The 20,429-nt window shown below is 40.0% G+C and overlaps 1 long non-coding RNA gene across 1 annotated transcript in view; it reads right to left on the bottom strand.

The window, feature by feature from the left end:
- Nucleotides 1–20,081, bottom strand: part of LOC141988199 (uncharacterized) — a 149,611-nt gene extending 129,530 nt beyond the window's left edge. The window contains exon 1 of the long non-coding RNA XR_012639694.1: nucleotides 20,021–20,081. This is a non-coding gene — a long non-coding RNA (uncharacterized LOC141988199). The remainder of the gene's footprint in view (nucleotides 1–20,020) is intronic.
- Nucleotides 20,082–20,429: the final 348 nt, after the last annotated feature.

The raw sequence follows: 20,429 nt of genomic DNA, 5'->3' as shown, positions 1-20,429 counted from the left end.
GATGACGTTTGCATCATGCATCTCTTATGGTATCTTACCCTCTTTCCAGCATTTAAGTAGCAGTTGATTAAGATATTAGTCTTTAGATAGTAGGCTGTCTTTCCTGTACTTGAGGATTTCTGCTGGGATGCCATCTTTTCCAGGAGCCTTGTCACTTGATAGCAAATCAATGGCCTTCTTAGCTCTTCTACAGTGGGCTCCACATCTAGCTCTGGCATAACCTGTACAGTTAGTATTTGGTCCAGTGATTCACTGGAGATGTTTCTTTCTTGTGCATATAGCTCTGAATAGTGTTAAATCCAATGAGACAACTGCTTGCTTTTATCTGTAATGATTTCACCATTTTCAGAAGGGCAACCTTTTTGATAGTGGGGCCTAGAGCTTTCTTTGATACTCATACATGATTTTGAGGTTTCCTGTGTCTGAGGATGTCTGTATCTCTTCACAGAACTTGATCCAGTAATGATTTGCACAGCATCTTCTTGCTCACTGTACCTCGGTTTTCGCATGTCGAGGTCTCACTTTGGTGCTCTCTGTTGGCTTCTTGTTGTATTCCAGATAGGCTATGTTCTTAAGGTTCATGAGAGGTAATGGTTCCCCTTCATTTTTTTCAAAGCAGTCCTGTTTTCATGATCTGTTTCCCCCAAATTTAGGAAAAGTTGTTTCATGGATTGCTGTTCTTAAATGTTCCCAAAATTCCTTTGCCTTCTCTGGTAGTGACTTCCCATGCATGCTAAGTTCAAAAGCCTTCACAGACTCCTGGCATTTTCTCCGTTTTTTGTTGTTAATAGCATTGATTTTGGGCTTGCTCCTAGGTTTTGTTCTATGTAGTTTCTTGGCTGTAATCTTCACTTTGCTAATAATCGAGGAGTGGTCAGTGTCACAAATCAGTACTGTAGAATGTGCAAGTGTTCTCCACTTAGGATAGGTCTTCCCTCCTGATGATAACGAGGTCTCATTGGTGCCAGTGACCGGATCATGGATGTCGCCATGACACTTCGGGGCAATTTTTTCCTCTAAAATATTAATTGATAATGCACATTTCATTTGGGGCGCAGAATTCAAGAAATTGTTAGCCGTTCTCATTCATTTGTCAATGCCAAAATGTCCTAGGCAATCTGGCCATGAGTTGTTGTCTGCACCGACTCTTGCACTGAATTCACTGAGAAGGAAAAGTTGCTCAAGTTGATGGTATTCTTTTGACGACTTGATGGAGAGTCATAAAATGTATCCTTCTCCTCAGGGCTAGATTTGAGTGTTGGCGCATAACCGCTAATGATATTCACAGAGCCAACGGTCATCTGAAGTTTAAGTGAAATGATATGCTCTGAGTTGCCATTGAGTGTTTCTAGGAACTTTACCCACTTGTTTCTCACAGTGAAACCAATACCATGCAGACAATTTTCTTCACTGCTATTACCTTACCAAAAGAAGGTAAAAATGGCCTCTTGAACAAAAGAAGGTATAATTGGCCTCTTGGACAGAACCAGCATCTGCAAGTCTTGTTTCCTGGAGTGCTGCAATGTCAACTTTGAGTTTGTACAGCTCATGGTCTATCAAAGCTGAATTCCGTATGCTGCTTGTGTATTGTAGGTTGTCATAGTCTGTCAGTCCCAGACACATGGTCCTGACATCCACGCTTCCAAGCAGGAAAGTTCTTGATTTCTTATTTTTGCCAGGTTTCCATCTGTCTTTCAACTTTTGGTCTAGCCCCACACACGCCCTGAGGCAGACAGACCATGGTGGGTCAGAACCTAAATGTCCAGGGGCTGCCCAGCTTTGTGGCAGGTGGTGGCCGACCAATGGAATGCAATGATTCCTCCCACCGTCAAAGGTGACCCTGGGCGCCCTCCTCTATGAGAATCAAAGGAGAGCTTATAACCCGTAACTGCCACCTTCCGTGTTGTGTGCATGCTGCCAGCAATGATGGAATGTCCTCACCATGTAATGCGGCTGCAATAGCCTGGGTGGTTGATATGGAGGCGCTGCTTTGCCCATCTGTCACTGTCCCCCTCTCGACTTCGCTGGTTTGGATCAAAGGAAGGATGGGAGTTGATACATTTGGAACCAGCTACGCTGCATGAGTTGCCAGTGCAGAGGAGATCTTCCATCTGCCTTTTTTGGTGCTCCACTCCTAGATTGGTTATCAGCCACAGCTGAAGTGCCCAATCTCCCCTGCGTGGATGCCATTGGCAAAAACACTGAGTGAATTTACTCATCCGCCTTTTGATGGCATTTCCTCTATCAAGGGTTCCACTACCTTCCTCAGGTGTTCATCCGCCTAAAGCCATTGGCACTTCCTGAGATTTCTGGGTTATTTAACCACCACAGAGCACTTGGCAGTGACCACTACAGGTTGTACTGCTTATGGCCATAGAGGTAACAGGTTTTCATTTCATTTCTATAACACTCCGCTGCTTTTCAGAGATCCAAATATCACTGTGTCTTGTTTATTACTACAAGTCACAGCTGCTCAGAAGGAGCATAGTGCTACAGAGTAATGAACGTCCTCCCTGAGAGTTCAGGGTGCTCAGCACCTTGCGGGACTGGGTCCAAAGTGAGCTTTAAAGAATACAAGTAGCAAGAGCCCAGACATTCTAATCTGGACTAAAAGTTGAAGCACAAAGTCCCCAGCAAAATTTACATATTATTGTCAATTGCTGTGGCAACATATATATTTCTTTTCTATTCTCAGTGCTTTTAGTTAGACTTTTTTTTAAAAAAAAGTTTTCTCTCCTGATCACGACCCTGGATTTATGAACACTGGAAACAAAGGAGCATGCTGAACTCATGAATACTGGAAACCAAGTAGCATGCTGAACTCATGAATACTGACAGGTTTCAGAGTAGCAGCCGTGTTAGTCTGTATTCAGAAAAAGAAAAGGAGTACTTGTGGCACCTTAGAGACTAACAAATTTATTTGAGCATAAGCTACCACATAAGCACTACCACAATACAAATCGTTACCTGTATAAAACAGACAAAAATGTACATTATGGACTGGGTCTTATGCAGTCCATGTTTCTGCAGCCACAAAATTTGCCACATAATAGTGCAGCTGAAGTTACTTAAAAATACTTAAATTTCTATGGTTATGGAAAAAAAGCGTTCCAAATAATAATCGGGTACAAAATGATGGTGAGTGTCCCAAAGAGCCTGAAACAACAGCTCTAGGACAGGTGCAAGCTCTGAAGCCTGGGGATAGCATCTGTCATTTCAACGTTGTCCCCTATTTAACTGAGGATCATTTTAACAGAAATATCCAGCTAATATACTTTTCCATTGCTTTTAGATTCACTGGCAGATATTCAGCTAAAGGGCAGTGGGGAAGCTGCTTGTTGTCAAGAGCTGCTATGAGAGGAAGTATGACTTCATATTCCACTCCCACGCACCAAGCATTTCAAATCTTCACCTTGTGAGCAGAGTCAGTGAAGAGGAAGAGAAACATCTCCTGCCCATTGCTAAAAGCCTCTCAGCCACAGAGTTACCAAAAGGCACAAATTATCTCCCCGGCCTACTCAGTTGAGTACAGCCCTGAATGTTCCCTACCCAGATCCCAAGCCCTCCAGTTTTGCCCCAACAGCTCCTACGGCATAGTAATAAATTGTCAATAGACGTTTCTGTGGCATGGTAAAAATTTAAAATTGGGGAGGGGAGGGAGGTGTGTGAAAGTAAATATCAAGAGATACTGTGCTGATTACATTATTAATTTTCATAGTCAGCTCCAACAAAGAGAAGGTTTGTATTGATCTAAGACTAGAGCAGAGAGCACAATTTAAAACCAGACTAGGGAGAGTTGCCAAATGTGGTCAACAGCCAATCTCCATTGAAGGGCTGTAGTGATGGCAGTTGGCTGACCAACCCTGCAGCCTATTCCAGCACCGTCACTTCTTATAGTAGGGGAAAATCTGTACTCCGAAGACCTGATTTCATGCCACATGCCAAGCCAACATTTTTATTCCCCGCACTGTTTCATTTTCCAAATCTGCTAAAGGGGGATAAAAATACCTGTCACTTTTTGTACAGATTTTGAGAGAGATGGATGAAAAGTCCTATCTAAAAGCTAAGTAGCAGTATTATGAAAGAATTTTTATTGTTTGGAGTACGTATTGTTATTGTTAGATGATCCCTAACTTGACTATGCGGATATTGATGCTTTGTGACAGTCCCTTAGGGGGCAGCCTCATGTTTTGTTTCCCAGGAGTGTAATTCAGCCTACATGTTTAAATGCAGTGCATCAGCAGTACAGAATGTTAAATAATGAAGCTGTTGAGTTGAAGCTGAGGTGGGTGTAGTAAACTTAAGGCTTGTCATCTTCCTTCTTTTGTTCTTTTACATGACCCTTCCTAATGTTTGGGGTCCTCTTTTCCTGGCACACTTACTCCTCTCCCCACACACATTCTCTTCAGATCCCTATGACAAGAAAAATAGTTCATTTTATGTTACTCTTTTATAACAGCATGTGCAAATCAACAACAAAATGGAAATTGCTTATATAGTTCAGTGGCATGAGCCATACACCATAATGAAGCAGAGAGCATGTTGTGCATCTGGATTTCAGATCACGTAGGCTATGCCATCCCGAAATCTCGTTGTTTCACAGTATGTTATCAGGAATGGTATATTTAAGTAGCTTAGCTTTCCAGGTAGGAAGTCTAGGGGAGGGGTGCTGCAGAATCCCATGTGCTGACATGTAGCAACAGTTGGGAACTGCTTCAATGACTAGAGAGGGTCTCTGGCCTCAGCGTGGTTGTTGGGTACCACACAAGGTACAGCTTGTAAAAAAAGAAAAGCAGGTGTATGGCATGACGTTCACTTCACCCACCTATTGAATGGTCGCACGTACTGCACAATTCCTTAAAAAGAAAAGCCCCCTACATAGTAATAGCGTATTATGGTTGCAAAAGGAAGTTTTAACAGTTAGGGAATAGCCAGGCTAAGGGCAGGTCTACAGCTAAAATGCTACGGCAGCTGTAGCACTTCAGTGAAGACACTACTACACTAACAAGAGAGCTTCTCCTATTGGCTTAGTTAATCAACCTCCATGAGAAGTGGTAGCTTTGTTGATGAGAGAAGCCCTCACATCAACATTCTGCTGTCTATACCAGGGGTTAGATCGGTATAACTGCGTCGCTTCCCAAAGCCACTACACTGCTACACAGGATGAAAAACAACAATGGTAGCTATTATAGGAGTGACTGTGTCTGTGTCTATGTAAATTGTTAGCTTGTTTGCAATTTTGATGTACAGTACAACCATATACATGAAGAGTTTTGATTAGCTCAAGTACGTCATCCCACATAAGTTGTAAAAGTAAATAGATAGATTTGGGGACAAATTTTGAAGTCCCTACTCAGGAAATCTTCAATTCCCTTCACTTGGACATCAGGGGATGCCACAGCACAAAAGGCCAGGAAATAATAATAATAAAAAAAACTAGATTAGACTCTATAGACAGTGATAATTTGTTAGAAGATAAAAACAGGAAACATGAGAGAAACAGGGCCAGACATAACTCATCTGTCCCAAGAGTGCCAAGGTTTGCTACAAATTCGGGGTTGCCAGCCCTAAAGCAGGCTTTACTTCTCCATAAGCCCATTTCTCTTCTTTCTTTTGAATCAGAGAGAGTCACTGATCCTCCACAGCAGACTCCACTTTTCCCCCTTCCACACCTTTGCAGTAACAGGTGGTGGTTGTGGTCAAATTGCAGAGATGTGATTTTAGCCCATCTTTCACTTCCTCAGGTATGTGGTGGACACATCCCATCACAGTGGGTCTACTTGAGTAAAAAAGACATGATGCAAATAAGTCACCATAGCAGTTAATAAGAACAACCAGGGAAAGATAGAGCAAGTGCTTCAAGATGCACCCTTCATAACAACATAAACCTAAACAAAGTACATGATGATTTGAGAGAATTTTGATTTAGTATTTACTTGTATTGACTCTTCTCTCCTAACCACCACCAATGTCATCAGGGGAGAGAGACGAGGCATTTCTCTTCCTTTCCTGTTGTGGAGATGTGGGCAGGTGGCAAAGGTAACTTCTTTACCTCATGGAAGAGATAGGCGAAATAACTTAAGTGAGTGCCTCTTCCTTCTCCCTCTGTTGGGAAAAGGTATGGGGCCCCAGAGTCTCAGATTCCCCTCGGTCTTTAGGCAGAGTAGAGTGTACACTGATCTGTGTTTTGTGCATTCTTAGACCAGTGGCAGTGTCTAGTGCCCTTTTTGGAGCATTTTCCAATAGAAATACATGTTGACCTTTACCAAAATATCTTCTGGGTGCCTTTTCCTGCTCAAAAATTCTCCAAGGGAGCACTTGGCATGACTACTGGTCATACTGAGAGCAAGTGGAGTGATGATCTGTACAGTTTTGTTGATTTTAGCACTTAAAAAGTTAAGATTCAAAATTATCTAGCTATTTGGTGCTTAATTGTATCAACAAATTAAAAGCATTTGCAGAAGTACAATATTTTAAAAAAACATACTTGACTATTGTCAGGAATAAATGCATCAAAATTAAAAACAATCTGTATGTAGAATATGTAATAATAGTCACATCGCAGGGAAAAAATGCTATCTATGATAGGCTTATGGAAAATAATGATAATCTAACTCTTATTGCTTTCCAGATGTTCTTTTAAATAGAATTGGTCAAGAATGTGTGACAATTTTTTTTTAACAACACAATGCTAATTACTTTTTTCCAGAAATTCTGACAAAATCTCTCTTATAAGTGTTATGAAATTTGGGGAAAACATTTAATGAAGGATGTTCAGGGTTTGTGATTTGCCATGTCAGATCAGGCTACAATGTAGGATCATCTGTCCCAGTATCCTGTCTGTGGGCCTGATTCAGTGCCTATTAAAGTCAATGGAAAGATTCCCAGCAACTTGAATAGTTTCTGGATCAGATCATTAGGCATTAGCCAATGCCTGATGAATCAGTGCAATTCCATACAATGGGAACAGGTTATTAATTATCACTATTACCAATACATTTTCAAAATTATACGTTTGGTCGCAAGGTCCAGCATTTCTAATATTTCAATCAAAAGACTGTATTTAAAGATTGTTCATAAATTTTAAATATTATATTGTAGCAGTGGCTTAGAGTATATGATCTTGTCTTCCCCCAGTGTCTGCCCCAGAAACTGTAACAGCCTGCTACTTACAGATAAAGGAGTCCTCTCTTAGCTTAAATGTTAGAAATCTGTACATTTGGTCCTGAAGATCCCAGGTGCCATTCCCATTGTCAGCCATGATATGTGTGCATGCAGCCACAAATTACAGTAGTATTGCAGGTAATTAATGCTATGGACTATACAGGACTCTGCTATAATCCCTTAGGATATGCATATAAAAAGTTTCCAAAAAGTTCTATTTGTGCGAAGTTTTCCATACTTCCTCTCAGTTCAAAGCTGTTTCTTTGTACAGAAGCTAGAAAACTGAAAAGCAGATGAATTATTGTTCCAAATACAAATATATATTTGTTTTTAAAAGTGATTTAAAATATCTTTCTGCACATGACCACTCAAAAGTGTCTTAAAATCAAGGCCTGCAACTTTTCATGCAGCCAGCCCTGACTGATGGAAAGACCCCTGGGTAGAGCTCGGCAAAATTTTTCATGCAAAAACCGTTTTTCAGCAAGAAACATAGATTCAGTGACACAGAAACATTACACAAATTTGTGAGGATGTCACTGAATTTTTTCAGTAAAAATAAAATCTCCCCTCTTTGTCCCCCCAGAACTGACGGCAAACCAAAAATCCCCATTATTCACCCAGTTCTACTCCTGGTCCTACTGAGCCCCGTGCTTTCAAACCGAGTTCCTCTCTGTGGTTTATATCCCAGATTGCACCATGATATTGTAAAATCCTGATGTCTACTCGGTCTTTTGCTCTCTCTCTATTAGCATAGTATTACTGGTTCTGGATAGCTATGGGCAGCAGTAACAGGGTACGTATCTTTTCACCTCTGGGTCATTGGTTTGAATGTAAGTCATGGGCTGGATGAATACTGAAAAAAATAAATTTGAACATTCATTCACATTTTCTTTAAAAAATTCACTTCCCCTGGATCCATGCCCCTTTTGGATTCACTTCTATTAAAATTCTAGTGAACATATTAACTGGTAGGAATCTTCAGCAAATAGCAGATTTTAAATGAACATTGCAGAATATTGACGGAGAACAAATTTTGTATTGCAAATATTTGCACTGGAAACCTGATTTTAAGAGTTCTGTTCAACCAATTAGGGAGTAGAAACACCTCCTTGTGTTTGTCAAAACAAACTAATTATTGAAGGGTGAGGAATACCAAATGCCCGAAGCAATAATCACTTCAAATAGTTTGTGAACAATCTACGGGATGAAATATGCTTGCATAAAAAGTCATGGAAGTTGTGACCATGAAACATAGCAAACAAAGTGACTGGATATTTATTGTTACTGCTTGGCAGCCGATCACTATATCTGTGTGAAATAATTAGTTTAGTCCTGATGCAAAGCTCACTTCACAAACATGACCGCAAAAAAAAAATATTAATGTATCACGCACAGATATTCAGAATGTGCCTCATTGTATTTTTCAGACACTGAGTTAGGCCCCAATCCAGTTCTCATTAAAATCAATGGGATTATTTCTATTGCCTTCAATGGAGCTGTTTCAGATTCCTAATGAATGCTGAAATCCAGGCACTTGTTCCAGGCACATGATAACTTTAAGCATGTGAGTAGCCCCAGGTCCATTAGATTACTCATACTTAAACAAGACATGTGCTTAAGTGCCTTGCTGAAGCAGGGTCTCAATAGCTAACCATATACCTTCATATCTGATTGGGCTTTCAGTCTGCATGTTAAAGACTTCCAACTTTTATTTGTTTAGTTTATTGTGCATATGTATTAACCACTCTTCTAAATGAAACACTAGAAGTATTATTTTCCTCCTACCCACCCACCCCCAACCACATTGTCCACAAAGGCTGTAGTCAACAATATGAGAGAGTGCCTGATGGGGGGGGTGGAAATCATGATTAAAAAAAGCAAAACCATTTTTAAGAAATAAGAGTGCAAAAAACCCCACCTTTTAAAACTGCTTATGTACTTAGGATCTTTTTTTAGAAAGCTCTGATTATTGTGATTGATACTCTTGATATTTAATCACAGTATGGCGCATAATAGCTGCTTTCACTCTTTTGTGAAAGTTTGCTAACATCATCCTTCCCAGGTTAATTTTGTCAATTAATTGGGAGGAGCAGTTCATTTTCATTTCAGTATAATCAGCAAGGTTAGACTAGCTTTGTGTTTTCTATTTCCCCACAGGATTCACTGACTGTAAACATATGGCGTAGTGCTCTATATTTAAAAAGTGTTCTTCCTGACCAGTACCCAGTTGGCTTGCAATTCCAATTTTACTATATTCTCTCAAGATTAGCATTCTTTCAAGGTTCGCTGCCTTTTGCTAGTAAACCACAGTAGACAAGAATAAGATGGCATTATCTATTAAATAGTCATATTCTGAGCTGGATTGCCCTCACTCTATGCAGTTATAAAATACACAGTCTAGTTATGTCAGCAACTTTTAATATTGTAGTGCTCTGAAAGGCATCCATCATACATACTGAAGGATGTAGGGAAAAACCCTAAAGCTTCAAGGTGCAATAGTATTTATAAAAATCTGACTCATAGCAAAATTGATTGTCTCCATTCGTTGTTCTGTGAATTAGATCTTTTAAATGGTACAACCAAATGACCTTCCTACCTATGTAGCATAAAGAATGCCAAAATGAAGACAAAAATTGTTAATTCATTTGTGATATAATTTTGAAAGTATATGGTTATACTGGAGCTTTCTGAATAATCTGGATTTTCTGGGATAGTTTTATTTCTTTTATGATGTGGAGCAGAATCCAATTTACTTGACACAAACAAGTAATGAATCAATGGGACCATCTGCATGAGTAAGGGGAGCAACATTTGCCCTATTCTATAATAAGGTCTAGAAAAAAAGTGCCTGCCAAGCCTTTCAAGTGTTTGGGGCTTGAGGGATGGAACCACGCATTCTCAATTGTATATTTCCTAATTTGGGCCTTTATTCAGCAATGTACTTAAGTATTTGTCTAATATCAAGCATATGAGCAGTTCCATTAACTCCAGTGAATGACATGCAAGTAAGTCATTTCAAGTCCATGGAATTACTCATATGGTTGGAGTTTGGCATAAGCTTAAGTACTTTGCTGAATGTTTGCAATTTCACAATAGTTTACATCTGTCTGGTGTGACAGCCAACCCTTGCTTAATATGGCCGAAAGTAGCCCATAGTGTCCAATTCCACATAAGAAATATTTCAAAAATTAGTCCTATAAAATCCTTCACTAAAAGCTTCCCTGTAAAATATGACTAATAGATGCAGTAAAATATATAGAATTCAGCTAAATTAATGGCAATCCAGGCGTTTATCACACATGCATAGTACTTGCTTATTTCTCATTTGTCTGTGTTAGAATCATACCTTCAAAGTAAAAAGTAATGTTTCGCTACAATACCTCAGATAACTAAATATGGGGAAAATCCTATTGTGTGCTCCTGCATGAGTGCCTCACAAAGTGGGATATGCTTCCAGTTGCTTTCCCAAGAACCAAGATGGGTGCCTGCCTATGGTACCTGTTAGCAGCCTTGAGCAGGCAGTCAGCCATCCTGAGGTCATGGCAAGAACCCATCACTGCTCTTTGCAAGCTCCAGGTGGCACTAGGCACTGGAAGTACACAGAAGTAAGGAGTACTGCGAGTACGTTGTCTACTGGCTCCCTGGGAGTACTGCCTTGTATCAGTTGGATGCCTCTGTGACGGATTCGGTCACAGAGACTCTCCTCAAGACTATCACTCAATGAGCTGGGATACCACTGAGGACAACCCTCCTGCCAGAACAGGTGCCCCTCCACTCCTGTCTTGCTGAGTTAGACGCTACAGTCAGCTCCAGCACAGATCCAGAGGTTGGGCCATGCCTCTCTGCAGTTCACTGAAACGGAGATTCACTCAGCCCAGGGGCTTCTCAGTTAACAGGGACTTTCCCAGAGCCCAGTGTTCAGCCTTTCTGGGAGCCTGAACCCCAAATATATCGGTATAAAGCTTATACAGGGTAAAATTCGTAAATTGTTCACCCTCTATATCACTGATAGAGAGATATGCACAGCCGTTTGCTCCCCCAGGTATTAATCACTTACTCTGGGTTTATTAATAAACAAAAAGTATAAAAAGTAGGATTTAAGTGGTTTCAAGTAATAACAGACAGAACAAAGTAAGTCATCAAGCAAAATAAAGCAATAATACGCAAGTCTAAGCCTAATACAGTAAGAAACTGATTACAGGTAATATATCACCCTCAGAGATGTTCCAATAAGCTTCTTTCACAGACTAGACTCCTTCGTAGTCTAGGTCCAATCCGTTCCCTGGTATAGCTCTTGTTAGTTCTAGCAGACATCTCGGGTGGTAAGCAGGGGTTCTCTCATGACTGGCAGCCCCTTTTGTCCTCCACCCCCTTTTATAGCTTTGGCACAACACGGGAATCTTTTGTCTGTGCTTGTCCCCACCCCCGCCTCATTAATGGAAAAGTACAAGGATTAAGATGGATTCCAATATCATGTGACATTGGTCACATGTCACTAAGACCCCTAGTCTCCATTCTTCCTGGGTCAGGTAAATAAACCATTTACAACCTAGTCAATGGGAGCCATCAAGATTCTAAATCACCATTATTGGCCCACACTTTGCATAATTACAATAGGACCTTATAGTTATACTTCATATTTCTAGCTTTAGATACAAGAATGATACATGCATACAAATAGGAGGAATATATTCGGTAGGTTATAACCTTTGTTATACCTTACAGTAGACCCTTTGCATAAATCATATTCACACTCATAAGCATATTTCCATAAAATATATGGAGTGCAACATCACAGCCTCCCGAGCCCTTTGATCAGCCACTAGCCAATCTGCTCTGCCTGTATTCCCCTAAACAAGTTCTTTTTCAGTTAGGGTAGGATTTTGGCTGAAATTTTTACATGTGGTTCTTTTTTCACTGCAACAATTTATACCTCACATTAGACTGAGAGAACCCAGGAGGACACAATACTGTATCTCAAGCTTAAAGATATTATTTAAGATGTTCATAAAGACAGACGTAGTACAATAGTCCTCTAGCATCTGGAAGTGTTTGCTATTAGGTAGAGAGCAGAGGGAAATCCAATACCAGACCATGCTAGATGTATCCAATACTTACTTTTACATTAACTAATACATTCAGAAAACAGAGTACTAAAGGTTCCCAGCAATACTTTCCTAATGGATTAAGTGAGCTCCAAGTATCCAGCCACAACCAAGAGGGCAGGCAACAAAAAAGCTGTAAGTAATTCAAAAGTAAATATATTTGAATATAAGAACACTATAATCGGCTCTTGGGTGTCACCCTTTGCAAATTAGTAATGAATTTCCTCATTAACAACTTCAGTGCAATAAATAATGATTTGTACAAAGCTGATCTTAAATCTAGCTTTTTTAAAAACCTAACACTGCCCTCATTCTCATTCTGAGCCTGGATCTCCCATTGAGAAGTTCTGCATGTGAATTGAGACAAACATTTCCCTAAGAATATATGGATATTTCTTTCATAGAGGAAAAGTGTGTGTGAGAGAGAATACATATGGATGCTCATGAAAGATATTTAAGTGTCACCCCACATGCTGAAGTTCTTTATCTGCAGAATATCCCTAGGTATAGCAGACACTAACAATACAAGCTCTGCCCCTTTGTCCCACCAATAGGTTTCAACCCTGACCTGAAGGAACCATCTCTCAGGATGAAAAAGTAATTTAATCCCTGTGCCAGTTCAGTCTTTGGCCTTTCTGCTGAAATGGTCAACAGGGGTGCTAATTACTGCTACTTGTCGTGCCTTTGTACTGTGATCACCTGTCTTCTGGGAGCTGGATTGAGATAGAAGGTACTGAACATCCATCACATAGGAACAATTTTTAGTTAATAAATTGACCTGGGCTAAACTAGAACTGGTAATTTAGAAGTGAAAGGTTCTACTATCTGATGACCAATCCCATAAAGCACCCAGATCTTCAAAATATGGGTTAGTAACTGCCCACCCTTTGTGCAATAGAATCATCCATTTATGTTTAACTTCAGTTATTTTCAATCAAGGAATGTCAGATTCCATGGGAAAGATTTTGTATTTCAGGGATCAGTTCAAATTCAGGTTCTAGAAATTACTGTTCTATTTCTGCTCAGATTAATGTGCAATTAAGTTAGCAATACCTTGTGCCTATTAGCCATCACTTCTATGACTACTGAATAATCTATATTAAATGATATATAAAAAGAAGAACGTATTCACTGAAGTAGACGTCTGTTAATGCTCAGCTGTAGTTAGGCATAGTATGATTGTCAGAATCTTGGAAAATATTAAATAACTCATTTTATTCTTTATTTAAAAAGGAGCTTCTGGTAATAACAAAAGTGCCCCCCCCCACTTTCTTATCTTCTATGTGTTTATTTGACAGAGTTAATGAAACAGCTACACAGTGATTTTTACCTTATACATACTTAGAATCTTTTCTACTCTTTTCCTTTTCCCACACTTACGAAGTTTAGGAAAATTTAAGAGCCTAATACATATGATACATTTGGAGGTAAACTGAAGCACTAAACAAATACTGTATACCAAATCTACTATTGTATGTGCTTGGAAATTAAAAGGTCTTTTTGATGTGCAGTGCAGGAGTTTTCTATTTCATACTGCTTTTTTAATATTAAATTTAATATTTTTAGCATGTAGTCTCTGATTTATAGTGTGAGGAAAGAGAATTGGCTTTCAATCCTTTTAAGTTATTTCAGAGAACTCTAATTTGGCATGAAAAATATTTTGGATTCCTCCTGTTGGCAAAAGTCATTTCCATTGGTGGAACATTTCAAAGAAAAATAATAGGCATAATAATTTAGAAACTTTACACATATTCAAAAATAAGCATAATAAGTTGACACATATTCTGGCCCCAATCTTTTTCTCTTTGAAGCCAATAGAAGTTTGAACACAGACTTGAATGGGAGCAAAATTTACCCCTTAATCTTTTATAAATATAAGAGACCTTCAAAATTGTACTGAAAGTCTTCCAGCCCAGGCAAAACGTCTATGCACCTGGATATCATGGTGACGATGGGGAACATATTTTACTTGCTCCTCAAAAAATATTTTCCACAAGCAGAAAGAATTTCAAATGGCTGATATGAAAAAGAGAAAGTTGAGAGAGGCTGGAAAGCTGTTGTCCTTATTCATGCAAGCAGCCCCATTTAGTCAGTATTGTATCTCATCGTTACTTGCATGAATAAATATTTGAAGGATCAGGTCCCAAATTTGGAGTGTGTAATTTATTCTGCCAGCATTACGCAGAGGGATTAGTCAATGGGTCTACTGTGTGGAATAAGGTACTACTCAGTGAGTAATGGTGGCAGAATGAGACCCTTATAAAGAGTCTCAGAAATATTTATCTTCAGTCGCAATATCTGTTCCTTTAGCTGCCTACTTTCTCCTCCCTTATTATCTTAAAGGTATGTTGTGTGCTTGTGTGATTTACAGGCAGCAATGTGTAGGGAATGGTGTGGAGCTGTGCCACACCTGAAGAGAAATTGTGCCTCTTGAGCTACAATCTCTTCTCCTGTTCCTGAGTGCACCAGGGTGCTCACTCTATCATCTCTTAAGATGATGCATATTGCTCCTTCTTATGTCTTAGCTGGAATTTGAAAAAGGATTTTTGACTTCCCTCCCTTGCTTTCAAGTAGTTTTCTCACTCTGTGAGGAGACGGTGAGCACAGTCTCTGCTCACAGGGCCCTTGATTATGTTCGGTCCACATAGAAGGGGGAAAGTACTTACATACCCCCATCATACACCTGCATAATTACAGATTTACACTCCAGCTCTATTAATGTTATAACAACTTTTGGAAGTGCTTCCAATATGCCTAAGGAACCCAGAATTGGCAAGTTAGTCAGAAACTTTTTATTTTATGTTGCAGCTCTTTTAGAAGGGGCTAAATTTCAATTCTGGATTGAATGCTGCTGTTCTTGTTTGGGAGAGCTCCTTCCCACTGCCCAGACTGCTTCATTCTTGTATTCTTGAGTTCAACATGATTTTTCTAATAAGAATTTTCAACATGGAATCCTGCCATTGTGTAACAAATACAGAAAAAGGTGCCCACGTTAGGCAAAACAGTTTCTGAACGGAGCTCAATTTTGCCCCAGTGGAAAATCACTGGAGCCAGTCATTTGTGGTTGCTCATTTTCACCACTCTATAACATTAAAAAAAACAACCTGATCCAGAGATAAAATAAAAATGCTGGATCTAAACACCGTGAACTTTGACACTTAGGCCCCTTTTAATTGTAGTGGCAAATCCACCACACTCTTCCCATCCTCACTCTCATGGTGCAGTGGATCTACTGCAGTTATGCTGCATGGAGTAAGCAGGATTGTGGGCGCCCATGTTGCAGAACCACGGTCTGCAGGAGAGCCCTGCACCCCAGCATGGGAAGGGTTTTTAGAAATGCATGAGGGGTAGATGGATATGACTACATGACTTCACTGAATATAATTACATAGACTGAAGGGTTGAGGGGCAAATACAGCTATGAAGCTTTATTTGTAAATGGAGAAAAGCTTTGCTGCCACGCTAGGAAATGGGAGGATTTTCTTCAGCCCCTAGGGAGACTCAACACAAAAACTGATTGCTCGGGTACAAGATGAGGTCAGAGTATGCCTACATTGCAATGAAAGATCTGCAGCATGGCCTCAAGTGGCCCAGCCCAGCTGACTTGGGCTTGCAGGGCTCAGATGACAGGGCTAAAAATTGCAATGTAAACATTCAGATTCAGGCTGAAGCCTGGGTTCAGAGACCCTGTGAGGGGGAAGGGTCTCAGATCCTGGGCTCCAGCCTGAGTCTGAATGTCTACACTGCAATTTTTAGCCCCACAGCCCAAGCCCCATGAGCTTGTCAATAGATCCAGGCTCTGAGACTCAGTGCCATGGGTTTTCTTTTTAATTGTAGTGAAGACATACCCATAGAGCTTAAGGCCAGAAGGGACCACCAGTTCTTCTAGTCTGACCTCCTGTGTATCATAGACCACCAATACCACCCAGCACCTGCACACTAAATCCAACATTTGAAATTAGACCAAGATATTACATCCCAGGGAAAACTATATTATGTGCTGCATTGAGAGACAAGGAGGGACTGAGGTTCCCCAGTGCTCCAGCAAATGGCAAGACACTGATTGTGAGATGTACCCCGATAAACCTGGCACCTTTCACTGTACAACTTGTTTCAGTGCTTTGTACTGGAGGTTCCAGCTCCTTGAACAACTTCCTGCCAGTTTACAGCTGATTCAGGATCTTCCTCAGGCTCTCTAACCCCCACCCACATCTGGTCTGTAAGCTCTTATCCCAGCTTCTTCATGGTCCACCACTTAGCCATAGTTGATGGGGTATTTACTCTCTTTCTTAAGCTCTCAGTGGCAGGATGTGGTTTATACACTGTGACAAAGTTCCTCCTCTACCTTGGTGGGTCTTGCACTTATTGGTGGATTTGCTCGCCTTGGAGCTTCACGGCAGCCCTCAGCTTGGCCGTTTTTCTGAACCCACAGTCCAGGTCGACTCCTCCTGTGTCTGACCAGGAGTTGGGAGGATTTAGGGGGGAACCCGGGCCGGCCCTCTACTCCGGGTTCCAGCCCAGGGCCCTGTGGAATGCAGCTGTCTAGAGTGCCTCCTGGAACAGCTGTGTGACAGCTACAACTCCCTGGGCTACTTCCCCATGGCCTCCTCCCAACACCTTCTTTATCCTCACCATAGGACCTTCCTCCTGGTGTCTGATAATGCTTGTACACCTCAGTCCTCCAACAGTCCGCATTCTCATTCTCAGCTCCTAGCGCCTCTTGCTCCCAGCTCCTCACACACACACCACAAACTGAAGTGAGCTCCTTTTTAAAACTCAGGTGCCCTGATTAGCCTGCCTTAATTGATTCTAGCAGCTTCTTCATTGGCTGCAGGTGTTCTAATCAGCCTGTCTGTCTTAATTGTCTCCAGAAGGTTCCTGATTGTTCTGGAACCTTCCCTGTTACCTTTCCCAGGGAAAAGGGACCTGCTTAGCCTGGGGCTAATATATCTGCCTTCTGTTACTCTCCTGTAGCTATCCGGTCCGACCCTGTCACAACACCCAATCATAGCTACAACTGATGTGTCTTTTTCGGAATCTTATATGAAATGAATTGGTACTTTAGATTAATTTCCTAGCAGATAGGAAAAAACACCATCTGAAGTGTGAACTGGTACTCTTGTTGATGGTTTCAGAAAGCAAGCCAAAAACTGGAAGGGCAATGAAATGGGAACAGCTAATGGTGGTTCTTCCAACACAAGTATGCTACATATTGGCAGGTGAACGTAGTAAAAATTTGTGAGCATTGTCAGCTCTTCAGTGATGAAACAAAGGACTTCAGTCACCAGGGCTTTCAACTTGCTAGATTTCACAATCACTAAACTCACCCCCCCAAAATATATTAATATGGTTTCTCAGTATTCTTTGTGCCACAATGCCAACTGTACCAGCTACTTCCCAAGGTGATGAATTCAGATCAGATCTTTGAAGCTGGTGTAAATCAGGGTAACTCCATTAGATCTAGCTTCTTGAATAGAAGTCCAATAAGCAAATTTCAGTGTAGGATTGCATCTGGCAGTTTAATAAACCTCTGTTCTTTTTGCTTCACTGTTTTGACATTCAAAAAAAGAAGTCAATGAATTGACTGACTAAAAATATATGCAGGCAAGAAAGTAGCACTTTTTAAAATCAATATAATTTAGATTATCTATTAAATACTCCCTCTTTGTCTAGTTCCCCTCCTTTTTAAAAGAAAAACCCATGTCTATTGTCCCAGGCCTCATAGGATACCACATTATATCTTTTAAACTAAAGGACATTAAATAGATTCAGGACAATATCATTACCATCATCATGGAAGAATCCATTTTTATGGACAGAAATTCATCTATGCAGCGCAGTTTCAGCTGCGCTTACACCTGCAGAAGCGTTCTGTGTGTGGACAATGTGCTTTCATTTCAGCCACTAGGACCACTACTTTGCAATGCCAGTTCATAAGCAAACAAAGAAAAAAGAAAGGTCACTGCTGAAACTAGTAGGCAGACATTTGCAAACTCAATGATATTTTTCATGTTCTATTAAAATAATTATATTGTTCGTTCTGTTCAAACTGTTTGCCACAGCAATTTTGCAGGATCCCTGAGTATTACCAAGGATTTTCACATTATTTATTCAGAAAATACTACAGAATGCACTTCCACCCTGTAAATAATACAATAGTGCTCTTCATCAGAGAGAAATTATATTTGCAATGGGTGACTTCTCTAATGCACAAATGAAAGCAACATATTCTAGAAAAAGAAACAGACCATAAAATAAGCACTTCCACAATCATAAAAACAATGCTGATTTAAGAAGAAGCTAACACATACCTAGTGAATCAGCAGAGCTATCTTGTATAATTTTAACTTTGGAGGGAGATACACAGACTGTCAATTTTTATTTATTTATTTGCAGCATTACTAAATAAATCCTTCCAAAAAGCAGGCCCTTGCACAATTTTTTATAGGCCTTAGGAAGAAGCACTGTCCAGAAGAAACACACCACGGTATTTCATGTAGGAAATGCAAAGTAAACTGATGACAGTTGACAGAATGCTGACTTTCTTCCCCACAAATATATTTGTGTCTATTTTGCAGTGAGTTAATGGTTGTTGGAGATATAATAGACTAACAGAGAAAAAAATTAATGGTTCCACTGCATGAATAAATAAATGTTGCATTCACAAGGAATAGCTGGGCATGGAGTTATGCAAAGGGAGAGTTAGAGAAATCCTTTATTGACCTGGTATGAACACACCAATTTGCAGGTATGATTTTGAAATATTTTGATTGTCAAATATAGCTATCCACAAGCCTAGAGAACCAATATATACTCAGCAAGAGTGGGAGAGATTAGGGCAAAATTTACTGATTGTCCTCTTGATTTGAAGACATATATTTCCATATAAAAACAAAACCTGAGAGGCCAATCTGAAATCACCCATCCAATTACTACTAATAGGTCATTATCTGGAAACAAGATGGCCAGTTTTCAACTACAGTATATTTCTATAAACTAAATGACAAATGACTTTAGAAAAAAGCCTGACACCTTAGAAATAGATGAACAAATACCAGAGGTCTTATTCTCCACTGTGTAAATCAGAAGTAACTCCACTGAAGCAAATGGAGTTACACTTGTGTAACCCTGTGTAAAAGGAGAATCAGGCCCTGTGGCAATGCAAAAAACCTGCTCGTCTCTCTTTGAGCACTGTTGACTATGTGAGTAGGACTATGCAGAAAATGGTAGCCCATGCATGTGTTGGAAGAAATTGCACCTAGACCATATATAATCCAACTTCTGAATGAATATAAGTTTAGAAAGACATTAGGGGTTCCAGTACAGATAGCTGAAATATCACTGTTTACACTCTACTGTGCTGATATGGACACTGCACAAACTGAAAGAGGTATCAGTGAAGTATTTAGAAACCTCTGAATTTAGCCCCAAATCCTGCAGTTCTCTGAGGGTGTAGAAGTCTTCCTGGTTTGTCTGTGCAGCGGAACTGTAAAACCCCTGCATAGCACCTGATTCAGATCTCTAGCCACTCCACTGTGTGTGTGTGCGCGTGCGTGCGTGCAACCCCACACTGAAATTATTATGGAGAGTAATAATACTTTACATTCAAACAGAACCTTTCATTCAAAGATCTCAACACGCTTAACAAAAACATTAATTGAGCACCTCACAATTGGCTTAGTTACTTATTATGCCCATTTTAAAGAAGCAGCTTAAGATGAAGCAATTTATTTACAGGAAATAAAACCTACCTTGTCTTCCTTCCCAGACCTCTATTCTCTTCAGTAAATATCCACTACCTGCTCTGAGAATCCTACACATAAAATCTCTGTGCACCGGATGAGAATATGTGCTTAAAGGAATAAACAAAAACAAGCAACAATTAAAATCATTTTAAATATCCATATGAATCCTTATCAAGAAAAAGTAGGTAATAATAAAGTAATACTTGTACTTTCAGTGCCTTTTTCATAAAGATAAGCGAAATTGTGCGATGCTCTTCATTTTTATTCAATAATAGAAACAAGTAGCATTTTCTGGCAAGAAAAAACACACTAATGTGGCAGGAAAGTGAAGCAAACAGTTGGCTGTCAAATGTTATCTATGCTGAATTTATATAACACCACCCTTTGAGTCCAAAATTATTCTATGCTGGTGATA

This window comes from Natator depressus, chromosome 5, assembly GCF_965152275.1.
Source record: "Natator depressus isolate rNatDep1 chromosome 5, rNatDep2.hap1, whole genome shotgun sequence".
NCBI classification, from domain to species: domain Eukaryota; kingdom Metazoa; phylum Chordata; order Testudines; family Cheloniidae; genus Natator; species Natator depressus.
This window is presented reverse-complemented; position numbering and strand designations above follow the sequence as displayed.